Below are 12,835 nucleotides of genomic sequence, written 5' to 3' on the forward strand. Positions count from 1 at the left end.
GAATCGCTGCATGAAAAATGTGAAGAAATCAGAAAAGAAATGACTGTCGGAAGGACCGACTCAGCATTCGGGAAAGTCAAAACAACCTTCGCTGACACATAAAGCAAGGGTGCTAACATTAGGAGTGTAACGGGAATTCCGCAGTTAAATGCAGAGGAGAGAGCGGATAGGCGGAAACAGTACATTGAAGGCCTCTAGGAGGGGGAAGATTTGTCTGATGTGATAAGAGAAGAAACAGGAGTCGATTTAGAAGACATAGAGGATCCAGTATTAGAATCAATATTTAAGTTCACGTGAGGCAGAAGGGACTTATAATATTCCATCAAAATTTTTTAAATCACTAGAGGAAGTGGCAACAAAACGACTATTTATTTTGGTGTGCCGAATGTATGAGTTTGGCAATATACCGTCTGACTTTCGGAAAGAATATTATCCCACAATTCCGAAGACTGCAAGAGCTGAAAAGGGCGAGAATTATTGCACAATCAGCTTAACAGCTCATCAATCTAAGTTGCTGGCAAGAATAATACACAGAAGGGTGGAAAAGAAAATTGACGATCACTTTGGCTTTAGGAACGGTAAAGGCACCGCAAAGGCAATTCTGACGTTACGGTTTACATCGGTAGCAAGACTAAAGAAAAATGAAGACACGTTCACAGGATTTGTCGCCCTGGAAAAAGCGCATGACACTGTACAATGGTGCAAGATGTTCGAAATTTTGAGAAAAATAAGGGCAAGCTATAAGGAGAGACAGGTAATATACAATATGTCCAAGAGCCAAGAGGGAATAGTTAGAGTGGACGACTAAGAACGAAAGGGTGTAAGACATCACTCCTACTGTTTAATGTGTACATCAAAGAAGCAATTTATAGAAATAAATGAAAGGTTCAGGAGTGGAATTAAAATTCAAGGTGAACGGATATAATTGATAAGATTCGCTGATGACATTCCTATGCTGAGTAAAAGTGAAGAAGAATTACAGGATCTGCTGAATGGCATGAACAGTCTAATGAGTACAGAACATGGACTCAGAGTAAATCGAAGAAAGACGAAAGTAATGAGAAGTAGCAGAAATGAGAATAGCGAGAAATTTAACATCGTAAGTGGTGGTCACGAGTAGATGAAGTTAAAGGAGTTCTGCTACCTAGGCAGCAAAACAACCAATGACAGACGGAGCAAGGACGACATCAAAAGCAGACCAGCACTGGTGAAAAGGACATTCCTGGCCAAGAGAAGTGTACTAGAAACAAACACAGGCCACGAATATATTTGAGGAATAAATTTCTGAGAATATACGTTTGGAGCACACCATTCTATGGTAGTGAAACATGGACTGTGGGGAAACTGGAACAGAAGAAAATCGAAGCATTTGGGATGTGGTGCTATAGACGAATGCTGAAATTTAGGTGGACTGATAAGGTAAGGAATGAGGAGGTTCTGCGCAGAATCGGAGAGGAAAGGGATATGTGGAAAACATTGACAAGGAGAAAGGACAGGACGATAGGACATCTGTTAAGACATCAGGGACTTACTGTCATGGTACCAGAGGGGCTGCAGAGGGAAAAAAACTATAGAGGAAGACAGAGATTGGAATACATCCAGCAGATAATAGAGGACCTAGGTTGCAAGTGCTATTCTGGGATGAAGAGGTTGGCACAGGAGGAGAATTCGTGGCGGTCCGCATCGAGCCAGTCAGAAGACAGATGACTCAAAAGAAAAAAAAAAAGGACTGCTTATCAAGATACTGTTCGTGCCGTTTACCGTGTAGTCGATGATGTTACTCGAAAATTCTTTGCAGGCAGTGTTTCAACACAAGGGCACCATTGATAACATCACTACGTCTTTTAGGGACATTCATTTTGGTTTGTTTCCTTCTTCTTAACAAAGCTGGTGGCTGAGCAGTCTCTTAACGTTGTTGTGGTCTCTTATGTTTAAAGATTTCCCTTCTGGTCATTGTTGTTGCCTAGGCTGTTGGTTTGTGCATTACTCTACTAGAATCAGATAGAACCATAGTTTGGTAAGAGATCATAGCTGTACCTGTAGAATACCTGGAGTACATACTATTATATGTGGAACACATTAAAGTAATATTGCAGTCATATTTGTACAAGGTTCTGAAAATCCTCTTCTTTATTAAGAAAATTTTTATAACTTCACTTATTTATTTTACGTTTCTGTTATAAAAAGTGTTTTTTTTAATTTGGAGCTGTTAAATTAAAAGGTTCTTACGTTATTAGAAGCGGTACATTTGTTTATGATATTGGCCACGGAAAAGCCTTTTCCTCAGTACATATTATAAATGAGACTCTCTCGATTCCAAAGTTTATGTTATTGTAAAGTAGTCAGTCCACGTGTGAGAGACTTGGGTGTTGACCTTTGGCTGAAGGATATGTGTGCACTGGCGTGTAGGCCAAATTAGGGAATGCTGTTTCAGTAACTTGAAATGGAACTCTAAATATACGTTTGAGTGGGAGAGGGTCGCGTTATCGAAATCACAGACAAAGGCGAGTAGGTGAAGCAATGGATTCACGAATGCCATAAGTACTGAAAAAAAATATTAAAATGCTCAAAACTATTCTATATAATTACTCATCTCTCCTGGGCGAATACTGCACATCACACCTACAATGTTTACCGTTGCAGTTGTCGGGTCTTGAAGTTTAGAGATGCCCGGAAATAGGACGTTTGTGGGATTGAATCGCAGTCGGACTGCAGATTTTTCAGGTTGCCTTCAACACAGGTTTCACCTCTCAAGGATGCGAAGATTCGCAAGATTAAGCTGTAGGTCCCGTTTCCGCGGTTGGATGCTTGACACGCAAGTCGCTGAAGTGGCCTCCAAATGAAAGACATTTGCCAGGACACCGAGTCACACGAAAAAATATCAACAACGTAACTTTACTTCCTCAACAAAAAAATTACTTCAAAACAACATTACCAAGTTTAATATCGTATTTTTACGAATGAGGATGAGGGACTGTAAGTCACATATATCATGGGTGTATAAACTAAAACCAGATAATAGAAGTCCAGCAATGCAAAGAAAATGCATATGCGCGAGTAAAGCTGCTACCTCACAAAATCCTGTGATACATCAGGATGAATGAGCCCATTTCCAAACACCCAAGACCTGCGTCGACACTATATCCATTCGATAAAGAACCTGGAACAAAATCAAACTTTGTTCTCAATTACACAGTCGCGCAAAAACGTTTGGCAGCATGTCACCAGATTGTCTATCACAGGTCAAAGCTTTACAAGCAAACCGAGGTACAACAAAAGGTGATTTGCACAGATGCATTTCGCAAGTAGACGAATCTGTTGATCACTGAAATTCTCTGACGTACCGAATGACCAGTTTGTGGCGAGTGGGTTCCTTACTCTCCCACTCTACACGAATAATTACATTGAACATCTTCCACTGAGCCTATAACAGAACGCATTCCAGTTATTGCTTCAATTTCATGTGATTGTTCAATATGAGATAGTTTATTCATCGTAGTAAAACAATTAGAAATATGGTACTTTATACTTAATATCAGTATCATTAAAGCAGTATCATTAACCTGTGATCTTGTGAACCAAACTACGTATGCTGATCAGTATAAGAAACGTTGACCAGTACTACATGTATTCTTATAATCAACTGACCTCCTCCTCCTTATGGAGACCAATTAATGTCAAATATAGGAAAATATGGTCATCGATTTAAGTGAGGTAACATTATCATTTAACACACAAGAAAAATTATTTTGGAATTTAGCTCTGTTATTAGCAATTGGTTTTTGGTTTGCGTTACTCTACGGAGACTGAAAATTTAATCCCATAGTCCTGTGTTATAATGAATAAAATATAACAATTTCAAGAAAATAATTATTGCTAGTCTCTATAATACAAGCAAACACAATGTAAATTATAGGACCTTCCTCAGTGAGAGAAGCGAAAAAAATATAACTATCGTGATCCACACTTATGACATCGGTTTATGAGAAGAGGAACAGAAAAAAGGAAAGTACACAGGCACAGGCATACTCACAAGGAAGACAGTGGACTACTTACTATTTAGGGAACTTTTTAATTCGATAAGAGAAGAGTAATGTTAAGAACTGGTGGGCTATAGGAACACGCTTCTAGCACGATTAACGAATCTTGGTGCCAATCAGCTGATTGGGAATCGGTGATCTCTCAGTTCATTTCTGGATGGCGGCCACCATAACAATCTGGTCACAGGAGTTCGAAACTTCTCGTGACGTTCGGTTTGGATAGTAGTAGGACTATCTATCTGTAACAACATGCTGAGTCTAGTGTTGACTAATCACCTTACGTCCTACCTTCCAGTTGAGTTTCTAACTGTTTAGGCGCGACAGTACGCAGCCATGAGTAGGGAAGAAAATTCCTCCGAAGGTCACAGAAGCGTGTACTCTCTGTGAAATCGTGGCAGGGAACATAATGTGATATTAGCACAGTGTGCCGTTTTTTGTTTCCTGGTCCTCCAGCAGCCTGTATAGGTTGTATGCTTTTAGTCAATAGAAACGACCGAATTTTTAGTCCCTCGTTCATAGTATTTATGCAGTCTTTTATAACGAATGGCGACATCTCCTCTCCTGCATGCGTCTGTACGAGTGTCAGCCTTCTCTCTGTTTTCCCACAGTTTACAGAAAAGAAAACTGTAAGCGAAAGGAATGCTTGCCGTAATTGCTTCCCTCCAAGTAATTTGTCAGGTGACAAAAATACATCAGAGTTCAGGTAATTATGTACCCACAATTTATATCGCTTATTCTCATAGAACGTTATTTGTAACGCTACCGGGCAAGTTCGGAAAGCAATGATACAAATTTTAAACTGCATACAATACATATTGTAATGCAGACAATACGCATGTAGTTATGCCCTAATACTAAAATAGTCATTAATTCTGTGACAGGTGAATCACAGTATGCACTATTTACGTACATAAAGATAATAATGGGAGTATCTTATCCTACCTTACGTTCAAAGACTGTTACCCTTCATATTACTTTGGTCGTTCAAAACAAAGTAATTGAGTTGTTATCCCCTTCGAGTGATAGTTGATATCATGACATAGCGCCTAAAGCTACCCGGTTAACACAAACTACTCTACCATCTACAACGCGCCCTAGAAGGCTAATGATGAGTTGTTTAAGCCCAACATAACGACCATGGTGGGTGTGCACATTTTCTCAGACAGTATACTGAAGCTTTTCCGCCGTAGACCATATACTGAAATGGAAGTTCACATATCATTTTGCGGTTAAACAGTCATTCGTCGACCTGCTAAGAAAAAGAACATTAACATACGTTTTTCAGTGGGGACCGCCTTTAGCAAAACACAAGTATTTGGGACAGCAAACAAAATTGTGTTTTGCTAAAGGCAAACCCCACTGAAAAACGTATGTTATTGTTAAAGCAAACACAGACGAAAGAGCTTCAGCATCAAGTTGATTAAAAAGAAGATTGGTCAGAAATCATACTAAAGACGATGTCATTTGTTTCGATGTACGTGCAGTTCAGCGAACTATAAGACAGTTTGTTACTTGCCACAAAATTAAGTTATAACATTTTAATGATTCAGTAACTGTACATAAATATTCAATTGGCACTTCTCTACAAGAAATACAATCTTGTCGTTGGTGATTTAAAATCTCACTGTAGCGTACCACTCCGCAGTGGTTCTTACAAGCAAGAGAGATGAGAAAGATAAAAATTAGCAAGCAATGTGACACACAGCATCAAATTATGTCTACGTTCCATGATCACTGCACCGTTACTCATTGGGAGCACGCCCTTGTTTCATCCCAAGCGTTTGCTGATCATTTCACCTCTTACGCAAACGTGATAGATACCTTGGAGTAATAACTACAGCATGAGCTGAACCATTAAATAATGGAAAAAAAATTGCAACCCCAAAAATAAATAATGTATAGCAAGTAATTTCAGAAACACATTTGTCTAGTTGAAATATTTAGGGCATTAACACTGGACGATCACAGGTTAATGTAAGCGCGAAATACGTCATTGCAAATGTGAAATACTGGCGCATTAATAACCGATGTAAACACCAAAATGTTGAATGTAAGCATGCAGACGTACTTGCATTGTGCTGTACAGGTGTCGGATGTCTGTTTGTGGGATAGAGTTCCATGCCTGTTGCACTGGGATGGTTAATGCTGTTAATGGAAGACGCTGAATTTGTCGTCCGACGATATCCCATTTGTGCTCGACTGGATGCAGATCTGGTGATCGAGCAGGCCCACGCAGCATACCGAGACTCTGCAGAGCATGTTGTGTTACAACAGCGGTATGTGGGCGAGTGTTCACCTGTTGGAAAACATCCCCTGGAATGCTGTTCATTAATAGCAGCGCAACATGTTGACTCACCAGACTGACGTACAGATCTGCAGTTAGGGTGAGTGGGATAACCATGAGAGTGCGCCTGCTGCCAGTCCAGGCCATACCTCCAGATGCAGATCCAGTATGTCTAGCATGCAGACAGTTTGGGTACAGGTCCTCAACTAGCTTCCTCCTAACCAACACATAGCTGTCACTAACACGGAGACAGAACTAGCTTTCATCAGAAAAAAACAACAAATGGCGGTAGTTTGGGGTCAGTGGAATGCATGCTACGGGGCGTCTGGCTCGGAACTGCCGTTGATGTAATCGATTTATAACAGTTCGTTGTCAAATTGCTCAGATTTCTCAAACTGCTGTTGCACATGCAGTATGAGGGGGCAGAGCCTTACTCCGAACACGATCGTCATCCCGCTCTCTAGTGCCACCTGGCCGCCAGGAGCCCTGTCTTGTTGTGACCGTACGTTCTCGTGACCACCGCTGCCAGCAGAGGTGGCTACACTCCTGCCATGTCTTTCTGCAGTATCGCAAGTAGCCCTGTTACACGACCTCGTTTAAACTCAGTGAGGTGTTGACAAAGGCGTGTTTGTCACCTTGACTAAAACCACATCATCATGTCCATTCTCAAAGGCAACTAAAGCTCACAACCTTTACAGCGTGAATTTAAAGAAAGCTTGATTTGAATCTTGATAGCTTCACTAGTAGTGCCACTCTGATGCGACTATCCCGAAGTCTGAATAGACATCGTTTCTCAGATGTCGAAACTCAACTACATACTTTCGTTTAGGTTGCATAACGCCTTCCCGGTTTTGCGATTTTTTTTCAGTCAGTGTATAAAATGCAGAAATGTTAGATTACAGAAAGAGAAAAACGAATGTCTCGGTAACAATGCCTGTGGCCTTAAATTTCGATGCGTTATAAAGACACTCTAGTCAATATGGAGGCTCATTCTTAGATCAATGTAATATTAAAGTACGTCGTACTCAAATGTCATATTCAGCCTTCTTTATTGTTCTGTCTTACATAATTCCCCGTTCGTAACACGCTGAAAATCGCCTACCCTCAGTCCCTTCATTTACAAGAAAATCATGCTTATTCACTATGATTTAAGACACTAAAATGAAGAAAATGATTCGTTACACACAGTACGTCTGAAATTAGACATAGATTAGCGTATTTTAACTCCTACATCACGCACCATCTTTTCAAGGAAGAAATTAGCCAAGATTGAACGTATTGTATAGGCCAATGCCCCTAGTAACAAAAAAACTCCACATTAGACATGTTACGTATATCTCGTGACGCCTCACCCAAAATAGACGTCTTGTCACGCTTCGCGCCGCTCCCCCCGTCGGAGGTTCGAGTCCTCCCTCGGCCATGAGTGCGTGTTGTCCTTAGCGTAAGTTAGTTTAAGTTAGATTAAGTAGTGATTAAGCCTAGGGACTGATGACCTCAGCAGTTTGGTCCCATAGTGCTTACCACAAATTTCCAATTTCCAAAATAGACGGACATATATGGGACAGACATTGTATGTCAGTGAGTATCGTTTACTCGACAGTTTCTGTAACCTTACCATCATCTTAACACCTTCTGTGCTAAAGTAAATGTCCTCTGCAGCGTCACTAGTTTGTCCATATTTTTCTGCTTCTCTGCAACCCATACAATGTTCATCAATGCTAACTTTATCACATCACTATGCAACAGCTTCTAGGAAGAAGATACAACCCCCTTTATCTCATCTAGAGGATGCTTATTCGACAGTAATAGTTCTGAAAAGAAGTAGAATTGTTAATAGCTTGTTGAAATATGTTGATGTACGTATCCCAAGGCCAATGATAACGATGACAGTATAGGCGCAAGTTCCTAAGTTCCCTCATATAAGTTTTGATGGTATTGAAGCAGAATGGTACGCTAACATAAAGACCTTTTCAGTTTTCTCTCAGTGACGAATTATCTTCCAGAATTGTAAGCGAAATTTTGGACTGTTGCCTGATGATCTCTACGTGATGATCTCTACGTGACTCGTTGCAAACACATGCGACACAGATCAGCAAATGGCTTATGTCACACATATCAATGATACACGTCTTGTGGTCAGTTCTACAGCTAGGAAAATGTGATAATTTATGGCAGAGGTCTGAAAGGATCAACGGCACCAGATAACCTTAAATCTGAAGATGGCATATGAAGCAATGAGGCCTGATAAGATATCGCCAAAGATTTGCCTCGTTACACGGCTTGCATGTAGCTGACAGTCTTAGAGCTTTCTTTCTCATATCACTAATATAAATTACTGCAGAGTTGGTGATAGCATTACCTAGGTCCAAAACGTGCATAACTGTGGTGAGTGTAATCAATGAGTTTGTTGACTAGATCATCTGGTATGCACACAACCCAGTGTAAACTACTTGGATCCTTACAGCTGATTACACAGTACTGACTTTCCAGTGTTATAGTTATCTCTCCATTTCAATTTGACTTCCTTCAAGGAGGGATCCCTGTCTTGCTCCTTGGCTGCACGTATAACAGAACAAGTTAAGAAATTCTTAAATGGTGAACCTTTTAAATGTAGAGGACTGAAATCATTTTCATTATGATCCTACTCAATTCCACTGAAAGAGTATTCACTATGACACTCTCCTGTCGAGGAAAGCTTGTGACAGTGAACTTGAATTTTTGTAATAGAGTGCCATCTGGGTAGATACCCATGCGTTGGTTGAGGCTCATTGATCTGTATAAATCTTGACCATCCGACCAAGCAAGTAACAATCAAACTTTGTAAACCCTTAATCAACAGCCATTGCTACCAGCTCTGTAATCAGGTTCACTATTCGTAATCACCTAAGAGTAAAAATCATCAGCAGTGGTAGTGAAGACTTCTAACACAAAAAATCAGTCACGTTCTGCCAACGGCCCTGGAAAAGAGGTAGAGGAGAGGACAGAGGTTCAGTGCACTCTCTTGCCCTTGAGATGTGAAACTGCAATGATCAACGGCATGAGGTTGCAGGAGACAGTGGAAACTACAGCATTAAAACACATACAGTCTCAAAAATGAATGAACTTGTTTCTTGGTTGAAGGAATCGGAAAATCTTTGATTTCTTCCCTTTTAATGGAGATGGGTTTGGATCCTCAATGCAAACACAATTTGCTAAAATAATTTGACCATTTTCACCTGAATTCTGAGTGCGCGAGGTGTACTGTAATCCCAAAATTCTTAAAAGCGCTCAAAGCCTGTGCATCACCTCATTATGATTTTTTCTAAGTACACTCGAGCTACATCGTAGCTCGTAATTCTCTTTCACAAGTCTGCAAATTAGATCCTACTAAGACTTCGAATACAAGCTGCTGAACTCACATATAGTTTTAGTGGCCTTCTAACATGTGTGTGAATGGTTCTATCTTCCTACCACAGTTTAGCAAAGACGCTCTGTGAGTGTTTTAGGAATTTGTGTTGAACCTATAGTCTACAAGGCAGGAAGACACCAGCTCAATATGCCGAGTTCAAAAGAATGCAGCTGTACGCACAGTGTTGTAATCAGGCAATCATCTCATTGTCAGTTCCACTACACTCGCTATAAAGGAAACGTTATCACTAACAGACATTAGTGTACAGGTTCAGGCGTAACTATATGTTAGCAAAAATGAAAATCTTAGATTTTCAGTGTTATAGTTCATTTTTAATGTGAGTATGACTTCATGTCGTATTATAATACGTACAGAATGATAAAATATTGATATTGAATGTTCACAACTGTGAAGAGAAATTCTAACTGTTCTAAGGTCCTTTAACAATAAGATGCAAGACCTTGTCTAGGGATCGATAACATACAAACAAATGAAATGTAATTTGGGGCCAGAGACATCAATTACGCTAAAATACACAAAATTGAATAGGGGTCGGTAAAGAGCAATCAGAAAGAAGTACTCAGTTAAAACAATTCCATAACTTAAGAGTATATACCACTCTACACTGGCTAATCAGTCCTTTTCGTTAGATCGAATATCTCGTGCTTCGGCTTCAATTAAGCCCAACGATCATGAATATGTTTAACTACAGTTCATGGTCGATTGTACAAAAAAGAAATAGGAGAGACAAAGACGACCGCAGTTCTGAGTGTCAATTTAATATCACTTGGTGGTGTAGCACGAACGCTCGTGTTTACCTTTTGTCGGCCGTGGCAGTGGCGGCGGTCAGCGCGAGCTGTGAACGTCAGAATCTATTCTAAATCTCTCTCGACTGTTAAACCCCAGTCTGATACATTTCCTACGTCTTCAGTGAAGCTGAGATTCCTAGTTGTTCCACAGCTAAGTTAATTGGCTGGAATAGCGCATATGTCATTGCCCTTAAATCACTCGCAAGTGTTAACTGACAGTGCTCAGTGCGATTCTCCATACTAGGAGACTTTGCAGTTTAACTTCTTACGAGTTAAGACGAGCCTGTGAACAAGTGTTCACATAATGACTCGCAATCGTCTCAGCGTGGCGAGGGTCACCGTGCTCAAACACTCGACGATTTGCTGCAAGAGAAAAGGTGAATTCTCATCTCTACATTTGCCTGAATCAAAGCTGGTGTTCATGCGTTTTCTTTCTGGCCAATCAGAGCGTTCATACTTGTTGTAAGTCCACCTAATAAAGTCTTTTGTAGCCTACCACAGACTTCGTTTCTTCCGTAGGGCAGAGTTTAACTTCTGCCACTTAATACTGAGATAAACAGCTTTTCGTTTCATGAGAGTTTTAATACAAGTGTCTCTAGTAAGTCGCCAATGTTTTGAGTTGGGTTTCTCCGGATTTTTATCTGCCAGCTCCGTCCGTGTTCCTGTAGAAAGGCATTCCAAAGGGTCATCGTTAAAAGCAGGGGCAAGTGGCAGCTTTTGGCGTCAGCCTATGCAGTGACTCTGGAGACTCTTTGTGTCCACTACGTGTCCCACAGTGAGGTTTCAGCCAAACGTGGGATGGGCGTGCTGTCATAAAATTCTCCTTCCCACAGAACTGCGTCTCGTAGCTCAGGTCTGGGAAATTACTTGTGTGCAATTACTAGTGTGAGTGTTAGTGGTCTGTATTCGCAAAATATTGGTTTATTTCTTCGATCAGCATATCAATAACATTCGTACACTTTCGCGTAACTATCTTGTGTGACATATTGACTTAACCGGAATTGTTTCAGGAATTCAATGTAAAGTGTGTTATTTGCTTTACACGTTCAGCCTGTCGGTCTATAATAATATAATAGTGTTTGTTGAGTTAGGAACTGCTCCAGTTGTGTGCATTGATGGATGCCATTTGGAGGATTATAAAGATTTGAAATTTTCGCTTTGGCAAGAAATGAATGCAATTAAAGCCATGCCTTCTCGATGTGTGCTTCCTGCTATGAGGCCAGCTCATTTCATTGTTATTCCAACTTTTGGTTTATCTTCATGATTCAAGTACTGTTGCTTGTCAGGGGCCTGACTGCAGGTAACTACTGCCCTCTGGGCACAAAGCATCAGTATGGTAGCTGAGACTTACATATGCTTGTTAGCGAAAGGCAACATTCATATACTGTCTAACAACATGGTGAAATACTGAATAAAACTATGTTGTCTTCCTTCAAATACAGCAATGTTTCAGTCCACCGTGATGCTCAGTATATGGTTACCCCACAGATTACATGAGGAGGATAATGCACGTGACAGGAATGCACAAGCTAACCATGTGTGCCTTGTGAGTTGGAGTACGAAAAACATTGTCATGAAAGTAGATCTGCCTTTGTCAGTAGCACATTTCAACAAATTAAGTATATCTAATCATAACACTCTTTTAGGATATTCCTACTTTTGAAATAATACCGACCATTTTCTTCATTTGTGTAGCCTGTTGTATAATTAGTTTATTAGTGCAGATAATGTGCATGCAACAGTTGAAATGCTTTTTCTCATCATGGTGGACCAATTAAAACATTGTTATTTGTGACTACTTTTCGACTGTTTCTAGCTTGCAGTGGAAATGTGATGTTCACATGCATGTAGCAGTGTGTCGTATTACATTATTACATCCATATTACAGTAATCACAGTGACACTTTTATATTTCAGACCTTGGACGCTTTTTACCAGAAGCACAACTGGATCACACCTGTGGAGATTATCCCTTTCTAAATTTTTGTAACAGATTGTATAGATATGCCAGCATACTAGGCAGCGAGAATATAACCTTGTTTTACTTTCCTACCTTGATTCTTAATCACATGATTTCGTTATATTCCTTGATTCCTTATTCACTACCCTCTGTCCCTTCTTGTGATCTGAAAACATTGTGGAGGCATATGATACAATTCCAGACGCCGATGGCTCCTCAATTACTGAAGTACGCATTTTTCTTGACAGAAGAAACACAAAACAAAGCAAAACTATACAGATATTAATAATAGAAAAGTATAATGTACTAACGAGAAAGATGGATCGTTTAAATTGCGAAAAACGGAACACTACCC

The sequence above is a fragment of the Schistocerca nitens genome, chromosome 7 (assembly GCF_023898315.1).
Source record: "Schistocerca nitens isolate TAMUIC-IGC-003100 chromosome 7, iqSchNite1.1, whole genome shotgun sequence".
Lineage (NCBI taxonomy): Eukaryota > Metazoa > Arthropoda > Insecta > Orthoptera > Acrididae > Schistocerca > Schistocerca nitens.